Source organism: Bos javanicus, chromosome 27 (assembly GCF_032452875.1).
Source record: "Bos javanicus breed banteng chromosome 27, ARS-OSU_banteng_1.0, whole genome shotgun sequence".
Classification (NCBI taxonomy): Eukaryota; Metazoa; Chordata; class Mammalia; order Artiodactyla; family Bovidae; genus Bos; species Bos javanicus.
In genome coordinates this window covers 12188643-12201892 of record NC_083894.1, presented here as the reverse complement: position 1 = coordinate 12201892, position 13250 = coordinate 12188643, and positions in this window count along the sequence as shown.

Here is a 13250-nt window from a genome sequence, read left to right as displayed (position 1 = left end):
ATGATAGGTTTTCCAGCACTGTGGTTCTACAGTCTCTTTCTCCCCAGAAGCAGTGGATAAGACAAAACACAGGAAGACGAGTTAGAGCTGCAGGTTCTCCTGGCAGGACCATTAGAATCCTGAGCACCTTCCTTAACCTTTCGAGAAGCCTAAGGATTCATCTACACAACAGAGAATTCCTTGTTATGGCAGTTGGGGATGGGGTAGGGGGGTGGGTAGGACAATTGTTAAATGAATTAAGAGAAAACACAGTAAATTTTAATAAAATGCATCAGGCTAATGGTTGTGTGTGTGTGTGTTTTAGCATTTTATACATAGGATCCAATAAAATAAAATAATTGAATTAATCATCCAAAGAGTTTCACATTTTTCAGTTTTTAATGATTCTTCAAGACCATGGACCTCCTCCTCAATACACGGCACTCAAGTTAAGTATATTTCATCTTATATAAAAAAATAATTGTGCTAAACCAAAGAGAGAGAAATCTTGTGAACTTCTCTTTCCAACAGTCCAGACTCTATTTTGTACCTACAAACACACAAAGCTGTTAGAAAAGGATGCTAGGCTTCACCATGCTCTCTAAACCAGTAAAAACCAGTGTCAGTGAAAAGGTATGCTTTCTAGTGGTGAGATGCTGGGGAAAAAAATCATCCCATTCATTATTCTGGACAGGTAAGAAATCTCTCCTGGGAAGCCTGTAAAAATCTACTGCAAAGAGTAAAGCTGTAATACACTGTCAGCAACAATTTGCCTTGGTAGGCGATGGACAACATGATCTAATAGCCCCTTTTATTTCTAATTTCTCTGATTCTCTCTTTTTCAAGCCTTACACAGTTCTCTTAACCCCATTCTGTTACATACTGAGCCAGAATCGCCCCTTGTTCGAGCTACTTTCCAGGTACATCTGGAAAATTCATTTAACACTTTGTTCAGTGGGTTAACTCTTTCAGGACTTATGTGTTCTGAATGAAACCTTTGTGTTTACATGCAAGATATGGTAATTCTTATGAGTTGATACAGACAGTGTTTCCCTACAGAGTCAAAATTAGCAAAGAGCTGGAACAGGAGCTAAATATCTCTCCTTATTTTTAGCTCTTAACAGTCCCTGCCTCCAAAATCCTCCTCTTCTGTAGCAGCCTTGCTACTGCTTGTCTCCCCACTACACTGATCTTGTTTAAAAACACTTAGGATCTCTGTGTCTACAGGGTAAAGACCAAACTCATTCAGATGATAATTTCCACAATTCCTACATTTTTTTTGGAAGAAACTGTTTATAGAGCACCTGTTTGTATCAGGTACTGCTCCAGAAGCTGAGGGTACAGCAGTGAAACGCCCTAGCCAGGAAATCTGACCTCATGTGGCTTAACCTCTCACAGGAATTCAAGCAAGAAACATGCAAATACATGAAATACAGAATACATGGAGAGTGATGAGTGGAAAATAAAGAAGGAAACCAGGACAGGTAAGGCACTAAATGGACAAAAGTTCACTTTAGCTTGGGTAACCAAAGAAGACTTCTTGCATTATTATACTTATATATTGTACTATTTTTATTTCTACCTGTGTCTTCTCCACTCAGAGGAAGAACCACTGCCTTATACATCTTTGTATTTCAAACGCCAGCTAATATTAATAAAATAAACAGTTAATTAAATGATACATTGTGATCTATTTATCTTCTGTTCTTAAAACAGATTTTGAATCTGTTTTCTAAATTAATCAAAGATGAAACCAGAGGCTCATTCTTGGGTGTTTGATTTTGGGGAAAACCACAAAATACAAGTTCTATGAAGGCAGGGATACCTGCCTGTTATGTTCACAACAGAATCCCAAGTGCGTAGAATTAGGTCATGGTAGGGACTCAATCATTTTTTGAGTGAAAGAATGAAACATTTGGACAATGAACATCCAGATGTGCCAGTCAACAGAGAAGGAGCTTAGAGTAAGCTTTCCCTTTACAGTTATGTGCTGTGCTACGGCTGTACAGAATCAGAAAGTATGAGAGCATATATGTTATTTTGTCTTCCTGCATCTGATAAGGCAGGAAGTTCCTTTATTCCAATGAGAAAATGGAACAGAAACTGCTACTCTAAAAATCCAGTGTGTATGGAATACACGTCTCATCACAGATGTGCTAGAAAATGATAAACCTCTTGGCTTAAATTAAAAACAAAAGACAAAAAACCCACAGGCTCTCGTTGACAATTAAAACAGTATTCCTCTACCTAATTACTTGGAATACAAAAATCCCAGTGGAAGGGAGAAGGGTCAGAACTTAATACTTTTAGTGGTCATTATTGCTCTTTTAAAAATTAATATCAATGAATTTCAGATGGTTTCCTCTGGAGGAAATTTTCCATGGGATGATAATAGGAGGCAATGAGGAGAAAAAGGAGACAGAGCTTACTGAGGATGAGGGAAGAGGGGGAATTTTTCCTGTCTTTTCACATGCTTACCTAGTTCTGATTCTGTTTAAATTACCTGCTGGCAACAAATCATTTCATATTGGAAAAATCCACTAGTACCTCATACAGAACTTTCTGAATTGTACTTCTTAAAAACCAGAACAGTAAATGAAGTCTGAAAAAATAATGGTTAATAAATCCCTTGGTGAAAAAGAAGCATTCCAAGTCAGAAGATCTAGGTTCAAGGCGCAGGTCTACCTTTATTAGTTGTCTTTTGCCAGACCCATATCCTCTTTGAAAAATAATTCTGTTATCTATTCAATGGAGATAAAAATACAGCTATCAGGCATACATTATAAGACCTTGTGAAAATCAAGAAAGTGAGATGTTAATGAAAGAAAAGTGGGAAAATATTTATGGAAATATTAAGTGTGGGCCAAAGAGTAAAACAGGCATCTGTCTCTCATATGCTGATTATCCAGAAAATAAAAAAGGAAGAACAAAAATTATAATATATTTCTCTTCCTCTCTATAATTTCCATTAGAAACTATGTTTTATTATAATTTAAAAATTACGCACACTACAGGTTAAGTTAAATTTCTGCCTTCTTATAGTACAGTATTTTTAGTCTTCCTGGCATTAGGTAGGGTTGATTTTTTTTTTTTTTCTTTCCTTTACTGTCCCAATATTTTGGCCACCTGATGTGAACAGCCAACTCACTGGAAAAGACCCTGATGCTGGGAATGATTGTAGGCAGAAGAAGAGGGTCACGGAGGATGAGATGGTTGGATGGCACCACCAACTCTATGGACATGAATGTGGGCAAACTCCGGGAGATGGTGAGGAACAGGGAAGCCTGGCATGCCGCTGTCCTGAGGTTGCGAAGAGTCAGACATGATTTGTGTCTAAACAACAACCGTGGTTTTAGATACTGAATACAATTTCAAAATAATTTTGGTTTTTATGGATGATAATTTTAAAAGGACTATATAATCAAATGCTTAATAAAAATATCAGATTATTTATAGTGACTTCAGCTCTTAAATTTAAAACTATGATTTTTGCCTATAATTCCTTGCAATAAATATATATGTGTGTGTGTGTGTGTGTGTGTATGTGTGTGTGTATGTGTGTGTCATGGCTCTGTTCGCTGGTTGGTGGTATGGTCACTATTTTCAAATTGCAGCCAAAACCATATACACCACCACAGCTTACTGGATAAGTTAACATATCTTTACTATTTTAGATAACTCTTAACCTAGAGAGGTAAAAGTACAAATAACGTTACTTTTTTTACAGTACAGGACCAGTAATACAGAACAGCTCAATATTCTCAAGTCTCTACAAGATACTTTGGAAGCCTGGCCTTGTCATGTCCACCAACCTCCAACCATTAGGTCACCAACTTGCCCAATCTTAACCAAACTCCTGCTCAAAAATTTCCAAAATCTCATTTTTCTTTTCCTCTCCCTCTCCAAGATTCTACTAAGATTCTGTAAACACAGTGATCACTTACTGCAACAAACAATAACCATGACTTTCTTCACCAATAATTATTTTTGTGAGCTGCATTCAGGGAATTGGAATTTGAAAAACTTCCAGAGATTTGAAAGGATTAGCAGCAGGCTTTCTTTTTCAGTTTGAGGAATTATTCTAATAAATTCAAACATCTGTCAAACCGAATTATGAGGGCAAGAAATTAAATTATTATCTACAAAAAGTGGGACTTTTAATGCTTGACTTATACTTCTCAACACAAATGAATCAAAGTTCATTTTCAAATATAAAAGGAAATACTTGACAAACTAAACATTTGTGCAGTAAAATTAGCTAATTTTTTTTTTTTTTGCAAACCACAAGACCCTTGGTGATAGATAGTCTTTGGGCTGTGCTATGTCTGCAAATATGACTATCTTAAGTTTCCTAAATTTTGCACTTATTATAATATGTGAGACATTTTCCTTGGTGATAATTTAATCCCAAGAAGCCTGGACTAAAACAAAAGTGTTTTTCTGACTCTGTTACACAAGTTTAACTCTTCTCACCTGAAATGGGTGTTACACATGTAACAAATAGTGAACAGACTTTCATTAGCTATCTATCAATCACTCACGTGTATAAAGAATCCTTCATCTGTGTATTTTAAAATGATGTACTAAAAAATGGAAATTATGCTTTCAGATAAAAGCAGTTCTAAAAATATATTAAATGTAGGTTTAAATTTAGATAATGTGGCAGTAGATTTCACTTAAAAGAGAGAGGATTTCAAAGTGAAGGACAGCAAAAGGAGGCCTACAGTCATACCAAATTTGTGTTTGACAAGTAATAAGACTCATCAAGTCTGTGTGCAGAAGTAGTAAGAACTCTATGTTAATGAAAATGTGGACATAAAGACTGTTGCTCTAAGATCATCCGATCTAGTCCCTGGTGTCAGGCATCTCACACTCAGTGTGACTGGCAACTAAAAACTTTATCAGAAGCCTTTTTTAATTCAAGCATAGTTGATTTAAAATGTTGTGTTAGTTTCTGCTGTACAGTAAAGTGATTTTAAGCTACTGTAAACTTTCTTGTTTCTGTCGTTTATCTTGTTAGTTGCTCAGTCATGCCCGACTCTTTGCGACCCCACGGACTGCAGCTCACCAGGCTCCTCCGTCCATGAGATTTTCCAGGCAATGATACTGGAGTGGGTTGAGAGAGTATTAACAGAAAAATCAGTCTTCCTCTACCATCCAACAAGGCTACAGGTAGTTTCCGTTTATTTAAACAAACAAAAAAGCAAGCAAAAAAGAATTAGAAGAATTCCCACCTGGGACTTCCAATTCTCAACCTCTCTTGATTTATTGTGTGGTCAGAGTTAAGAGGACAAAGGGTCTGAAGGATGGAGAAATGTCTGGGAGCACGTATGAGTATTTTAAGAGCAAACGATAAAACTCCTAACTAGATGCTGATGAAAATAATGTTTTACAGTCAGTAAGTGGCTGACCGCTGATTTTAAAAAGCAGTGGCAGGCAGGTTTCTCCAAAAGCAAATTAACAGATCCTAGAATGTGTTGATAGACATTTTCAATCTCACACAGATTAAGAGAAAAAAAGAAAAGAAAAGAAAAAGAGTTTTAGTTTCAAATAACTCCAAAAAAGCTGTACTAAAACAGTCATTTTAATTATCACAATAGTACGTCAAGCAAAATGTTTACCTAGACCCCAAATCACTAACTTCATTAGCTGCATGATAGAGGTCAAAAAGAAAACCAAAACAATTATTGAAATAAAATAAAAACTAAACGTATTGTTCCTGTCTCTCCCCAGTGTCTTGAGTCATTATTCTTGTGCTAAGTGAGAAGTTCCACGAAGTGTATTAACTATTTGGGACCATGAAAATGCTATTAATTATACTGATGCAATAACATACCTTTCATAAACTCTCATTTGCTATAGAACCATCCTGGCCTTATAAAAGAACAGACTCTGACTAAGTTGAGATAACCATGATACCCCATGGAGTCAAATTCTCCAATAACATGATATTTTGCAGTGCCTCAAGCTTTAGATCAAAAAAAGTCCTCTTTTGGTCAAAAGAGGAATGATGGGAATGCACCAGAAAAAGTAGAAATAGGCCAATATACAGTGACTGCAGTCAGGAAATTAAAAAACGCTTGCTCCTTTGAAGGAAAGCTATGACAAATCCAGACAGTGTATTAAAAAGCAGACATCACTTTGCTGACAAAGGTCCATATGGTCAAAGTTATGGTTTTTCCAGTAGTCACATACAGATGTGAGAGTTGGACCATAAAGAAGGCTGAGCGCTGAAGAACTAATGCTTTCAAATTCTGGTGCTGGAGAAGACTCTTGAGAGTCCCTTGGACTGTAAGAAGATCAAACCAGTCAATTGTAAAGGAAATCAACCCTGAATATTCACTGGAAGGACTGATGATGAAGCTGAAGCTCCAATACTTTGGCCACCAGAAAAGACCCTGATGTGGGGAAAGATTGATGGCAGAAGAAGAGGACGACAGAGGATGAGATGGTTGGATGGTATCACCGACTCAAAGGACATGAATTTGAGCAAGCTCCAGGAGACAGTGGAGGACAGAGGAGCCTGGCGAGCTGCAGTCCATGGGGCTGCAAAGAATCAGACACAACTTAGCGACTGAGCAACAACAGCAGGATGAGACATTGTGCTTTAGTCATCAAGCGAGTAGCCCTGATGCTGCCTCTCACTCTCTGTTTATTAACTCTCTGTTAATAAAATTGTAAAGCCTGACAAGACACTCTCCTGTTAGCAAGGCCGGTGCAGGCAGCCATTGGATTGGCAGCTGCAGACGCTCTTCTTGGGCCCAGTTCCAAGCCCACTCCAACCCTGGAGCCTGCAGAACGCTTTGTGGGAGCATCACACACCAGAATCTGGCCATGTTTGGGTAACTGTTCTGAAACTATTAATGTTTGTGTTTATTTCACATTTGGAGAGGTTAAAATTTCAAAAGTGTGTCTCTATTTACATACAGCTTAATAGGCTCCCCTATTTTGAAAAATTCATTTTAAATGTCAAACCTTTCATGGAACTTCCAATTTTAGTAGTTCTAACTTCTACTGCATGTTGAGTGAAACAAAAATATTGACTAAATAGTCTATATGGCAGACATGTTTTAGGTGGATTTGTGTTTTATTTATCATAACACCTATATGCAATAAATGGTCTAACATGAAGACAAACTACTTACTTAGTTCCCAGAATATGCTTGTTGGGAGGGATCCATATGTGTACTAAATCTGATATTCCTCTAAATATCTACAACTCACAGGTTGAAAGCAACAGGCATAAAGAACAGTAAGTGCTGAAAATCAGATCCACCTGCCTTTCAAATCTCACGAGTGTGTTGGATAAACAGACAGATAACCTATGCAAGTATATGTCACCTTGAGCAAGTGACTTGACTCTCTCAACTTTAATTTTGTACTTTTAAATAGTGTTTTGGTGAGAATTAAATAGTATAAACAATCAAAACATGTGGGTTATTGCTTGACACAGTGTAAGTATTCAATATCTCTTAGCTCCTGTTCTTTCTTCTAAAACTTGAAAGTTTTAGATTCTCTATATATCTGTGAAAGCATGGATTAAACACAAAGATTCACAGTAGGATTACTTTCTACAGCAAATGGTGTATAAAGGGTATTTATATACCGTACATGGGCTCCCCAGGTAGTGCTGGTAGGAAAGAACTTGCTTGCCAACGGAGGAGATGTAAGAGACATGGGTTCAATCCCTGGGTCAGAAAGATCCCCTGGAGGAGGGCATGGCAACCCACTCCAGTATTCTTGCCTGGAGCATCCCATGGGCAGAAGAGCCTTGTGGGCTACGGTCTATAGGGTCACAAGAGTTGGACACAACTGAAGGGACTTAGCATGCACGCACGCATGCATACACCACTTACAGCGCGTTTGATAAATTGCCTAATTTACACATGTCTCACGTGTGTACATCTGGGTCAGAAACCTGTCCTTTGAATAGGGGTGAGTGTCTCTCAATAACCTTGATAATGGCTACTTAGCATCTGATAGGATCAGTCTCATTGAAAGCATGTTTTAAAACATACTGGTGCTTAATAGTGACCTGTAAAGGTAAATGGCTTTGTGAATATGGGATCCATACTGTAATAATCTGTTGGGGTTATTATAATATTTTTTCTTTGGTTTACAAGGTGAACATATACTGAGAATAACCCCGGCATGCAGTTCATGAGGCTGTTCTGCTGGTCTTAAGCACGGCTTCACCTCCCTGATGTCCAGTGTGGGAGGAAAGATTTTTCTAGCAGCAGCATGTGGCTCAGCAGCAGATACTACAGGCAATTATGCTGGTTGTTCTGAAGCTTCTTGTATATTAGGACACTGCTGATAGGCTTCACTGTCCAGGTAATTGTAAGTGCCAAGATTTTATCTACTATTTTTCCTAAACACTTGATCTCTGGGGCAATCAACCTCTCTATCCACCTCTCCCTCTCTTTGTCTTCTAGAATATAGTACCCTGGGCATGACCCACCACAGTAAATACACAGTCTTTTAAATGAATAGTTTATATCTTGACCCTGGTGTATCCACATTTAATGCTTTACCCTGTACTTCAGTTCAGTTCAGTCGCTCAGTCGTGTCCGACTCTTTGCAACCCCATGAATCACAGCACGCTAGGCCTCCCTGTCCATCACCAACTCCCGGAGTTCACTCAGACTCACGTCCATCGAGTCAGTGATGCCATCCAGCCATCTCATCCTCTGTTGTCCCCTTCTCCTCCTGCCCCCAATCCCTCCCAGCATCAGAGTCTTTTCCAATGAGTCAACTCTTCGCATGAGGTGGCCAAAGTACTGGAGTTAGTCTCAGAAAAAAATTTCTAAAGGTGTTTTACATTATACATCCAGGAGAAGAGTAAACATCTACGAAGTTCTTACATACCTACATTGGACAAAAATAATTTTATTACATGTTCATTAAATTCATTGTACCACTTTGGTTTTGAGAATGCCTTATTTGGAAGCTTTGTTTTATTGCTCAACTACTTTTTGGGTACCTGATATTTTGTTAAGAGTTGTCATTTATCAAGCACTTACTTTGGGATGAGTACTGGGACAAGCTCTGCTTATGTATTAAAATTTCACAAAAGTGTCTAAGCTTAAGTATTATTTTTATTCCCATTTTTTAGATGAAGACATTAAAACTTAGACAATTTCAGTAATATGCCTAAGACCACTTAGTGTTAAGTCCAGATTTGAACCCAGAGATATGTATCTAAATCATTTCTCAGTTTTCAACTATTTTAGATGTTTTCAACAGTATGCTGCTGCGTAGTCGCTTCAGTCGTGTCTGACTCTGTGTGACTCCAGAGACGGCAGCCCACCAGGCTCCCCCGTCCCTGGGATTCTCCAGGCAAGAACACTGGAGTGGGTTGCCATTTCCTTCTTCAATGCATGAAAGTGAAAAGTGAAAGTAAAGTCGCTCAGTCGTGTCCGACTCTTAGCGACCCCATGGACTGCAGCCCACCAGGCTCTTCCATCCATGGGGTTTTCCAGGCAAGAGGACTGGAGTGGGGTGTCATTGCCTTCTCCATTTCAACAGTATACATATGGCTAAAAAAATGTTTTGGGATGCTACAACAAAGATTACTTTCTATAGTATTTGCTTGACAGTTGAGAAAAAAAAAACTGAATCTGAAGTCAGGAAATAAAAATGTATGGCAGAAATTGATCAACATATGTTCTCTTTATTTTTGCAATTCAATAATTATAGAATTTTATTTCTTAAAGTAGAATGCTAAGATGTAGAAACCGGAAAGACAAAGATTCGACACAGCCATATATAAGAGCCTAGCTTCTGGAGGAAGTGTGGCAGGTTGTATTTGAGTAAAAAACATTTGAAATAACTATTTCAAGGTGGTCTTTAAAGTGGAAGAATACAGTTTTCCATCTGAATCAAAAAATAATTTAATAGATTAACTAATCAATATAAACATGAACCCACCCATGTATTTGACCTCTTAGCTAATTTTTTATCCTAGAAGGTAATGGGGGCAATGCCAATACTATCTTAACTACTGTGGCACCAGCAGGGCTCCCTGCATACAGACACATTTTCTATGTTTTTTTTTCCCTTCTTCTAATTTGAACCCAGGTGGACAGAGGTGAGTCTGTGATAGATTATTGGGAACCACGGTTTGCAGAAAAAATTAGGCAAGATTTTTAAATTGACAATTTTTAGACTGACAATTTCGTTCCAAGTTTCCTTCTGCATTTCTGTGCTCCAGTTTTAATTATCAAAGTGTACTGGATATATACTTATCAACTCCTCATTTCCCCTGTGGACCACACTGTGGGTTACGAAATACAATTTCCATTTTGTCTGCTGATGGCCTAAATAAAGTACACACAAAACAACAAGGATGGGCTTCTTAATTTAGCAGGATAAAATGCTCATATAACAGTGGCCCTGGGGTTTAGATTAGAGGAGAAAGAGAACTAGATTCCACCTCAGTGGAGTTGGATAATTTCTAAAAGATTTAGCACAAAAGAACTGGGCCATCCCACACTATGAACACTTCGAAAAATCTAACACTGATATATTAATTTTTTCACATTCTTTAATACAGGGATCCATGGCATACATGCAATTATATCTTATGATATTTTAAGCACAACTATCATAGGAACAAAATTGTAAAAGAAATGTTAAGGATATGAATATCATGGCAAGTTTGTATTAAATATATGTTGAACTGTAAAATATATGACATACATATCATGCATCATTGAATTCCATTAGCCTCTTCCCTGTGTAAGTGTAATAAATACCAGAATAAAATATCTTAATAGAAAAATATATTAAAAATTAAAAATTTGAATAACCAATACATATTTTTTAAATGAACTTTCCCACCAGTGAGCTATGTTTTTTAGTTTCTTCAACATAGTTCCTCTAAATATATGACCATTTTTTATTCCAAACCAATACACATTCCAGGCCATAATCCTTATCAAAATCATTGCTGTCATTATCATCAGGCACATTTAACGAGTATTCATTATCACCTGAGCCTTAGGAATTCATGAAGTTACACAGTAGAGTAAGGAGTTAGCAAGTTAGTGGACTGTCAACGTATATGAAAAAGATCATGAATGGTGCCAGTGAAAGAAGCATGGTGGTCTGTGAATGTTACAAGGCTTCACTGAGAAAGTAGCACTTGATAATAGGCCTTGTATAGTTAGAATTTACATAATAACATCAGAATCAAAAGCATATTTCACTCTGGAACACAGCAGGAACAACGGCATGCTCCACTTCAGCCCTTTGACTCAAAAGTTTTACACAATGAGAGATGAGATTGGAAGGAAACAAACGTTTTATGAAGGTTACTGGACTCTGACATATGTATGCTATTTGTACTTGACACAGGAGGCAATGAAGCTCACTGATGATTTCTGAGTAGAGGGAATGATAATTGCAAGTTTATATTTGGAAACTCCTGACATTATAAAGGAAGCTGCAGAGACCAGCTGGGACAAAGGAGAACATGTTCTGAGTGGCTTCTGGCTTCATACACTGGTATTTTTCTGTTCATGTGTTACATTTTTTGTTTTCACACTTAGCATCAGATCAGATATATTTGGCTATATTTTTGGAAAGTAGGGTAAATGAGAGTTTAATATAAGAACACAGATATTCCAAGCATGCTATAGATCCCACTGCCTAAAGAGAGGTAGACCTTGAATGACAGAACATTCCAGATGGCAGAAGGTGTGAAAATGCTGGGAGAGCAACAGAGGAGAGAGGGTTTGAGCCAGTTCTACACAGGCATGTAGTCCTTAGTTCTCTACTACACAGGTTAAAGGGCAGTAGGAAACAACTAATTTACACTTGACTTCCATGCATTGATTTTGTTATCTTCCCAATAGATACAAATCAAGTTGTGCTCTTGGAGCAGTGCTTGACAGGGCAGACGATACACACACTGGTGGATAGAACCAGTTTAAAAGCAAAGTACTGATGATAATTCAGAGAGCCATCTGCATTTACTGCGTAAGAAATTATTGTATAATTTCAATGGTACCTTTGATGTTCTCCATGTAAATGTGGACACATGCAAAATTATTAACATCTAACACCAAACAACTCTTCCATCACCATTAATTCTAAATACAATGATTGAATATTAACTTAACCTAATAATAAATTAAGAGCAAGGCAAAAGCATGATATACAATGAAGATAATATCAGTATGACTGCCAAATGGACCAAAAATTAGTAATTTAGAGTAGAATTCTCATGAATGAGATTAATGCCCTTATAAAAAGGCTCCAGGGAGATCTCTAGCCCCTTCGTCATGCGAAGCCTGTAACCCAGAAGAGGACCCTCATTTGACCATGTGGGTACTCTGGCCTCAGATTTCCAGACCCTAGAACCTTGAGAAATACATTTCAGTTGTTCCCAAGTTACACAGTCTCTAGAATTTTATTACAGCATCACAAATGAACCAAGGCAGATAGTACTTACTGAATAAAGTTCTCATCATTTTCTTTGAGTCCTATCAATATCCTCTAGTCTTCCTTGAACGACTCTTAAAACTATGATCTTTATCATTGTTACCCTTCAGGCAGTTCATAAGTTTCTCCCTTTTCTACTAGTCGATAATTTTTCATCTACCTCTGGAAAAGTAAGAAATATTCTTAAACAATATGTTTATAATGATGAGTGATGGTATTCAAACAAAGCTTGGGCATTTAAAAAATAAGGAAAAATAAAAGAAAAAATATTCTTAGCAGAAAAATATGTCTGTCAGTATGTTAAGATTATATATATGGTGGTGCTAGTGGTAAAGAGCCCGCCTGCCAATGCAAGAGACATAAGAGATGCAGGTTCAATCCCTGGATTGGGAAGATACCCTGGAGGAAGAAATTACAATTTGTTCTAGTATTCTTCCGTGGAAAATCTCAGGGTCAAAAGACCCTGGAGGGTTACAGTCCATAGGGTCACAAAGAGTTGGATACAGCTGAAGCAACTTAGCATGCACACACGTGCACACATATATATGTGTATGTATCTCTCTCTCTCTCTCTCTCTCTCTCTCTCTATATATATATATATATATATATGAAGTGAGGTGAAGAGAAAGTTGCTAAGTCATGTCTCTTTGTGACCCCAAGGATTATACACTCCTTGAAATTCTCCAGCCAAAAATATTGGAGTGGATAGCCTTTCCCTCATCCAGGAGATCTTTCCAACCCAGGGATTGAACCCAGGTCTCCCGCATTGTAGGCAGATTCTTTACCAGCTGAGCCACAAGGGAAGCCCATGTACATATATATTT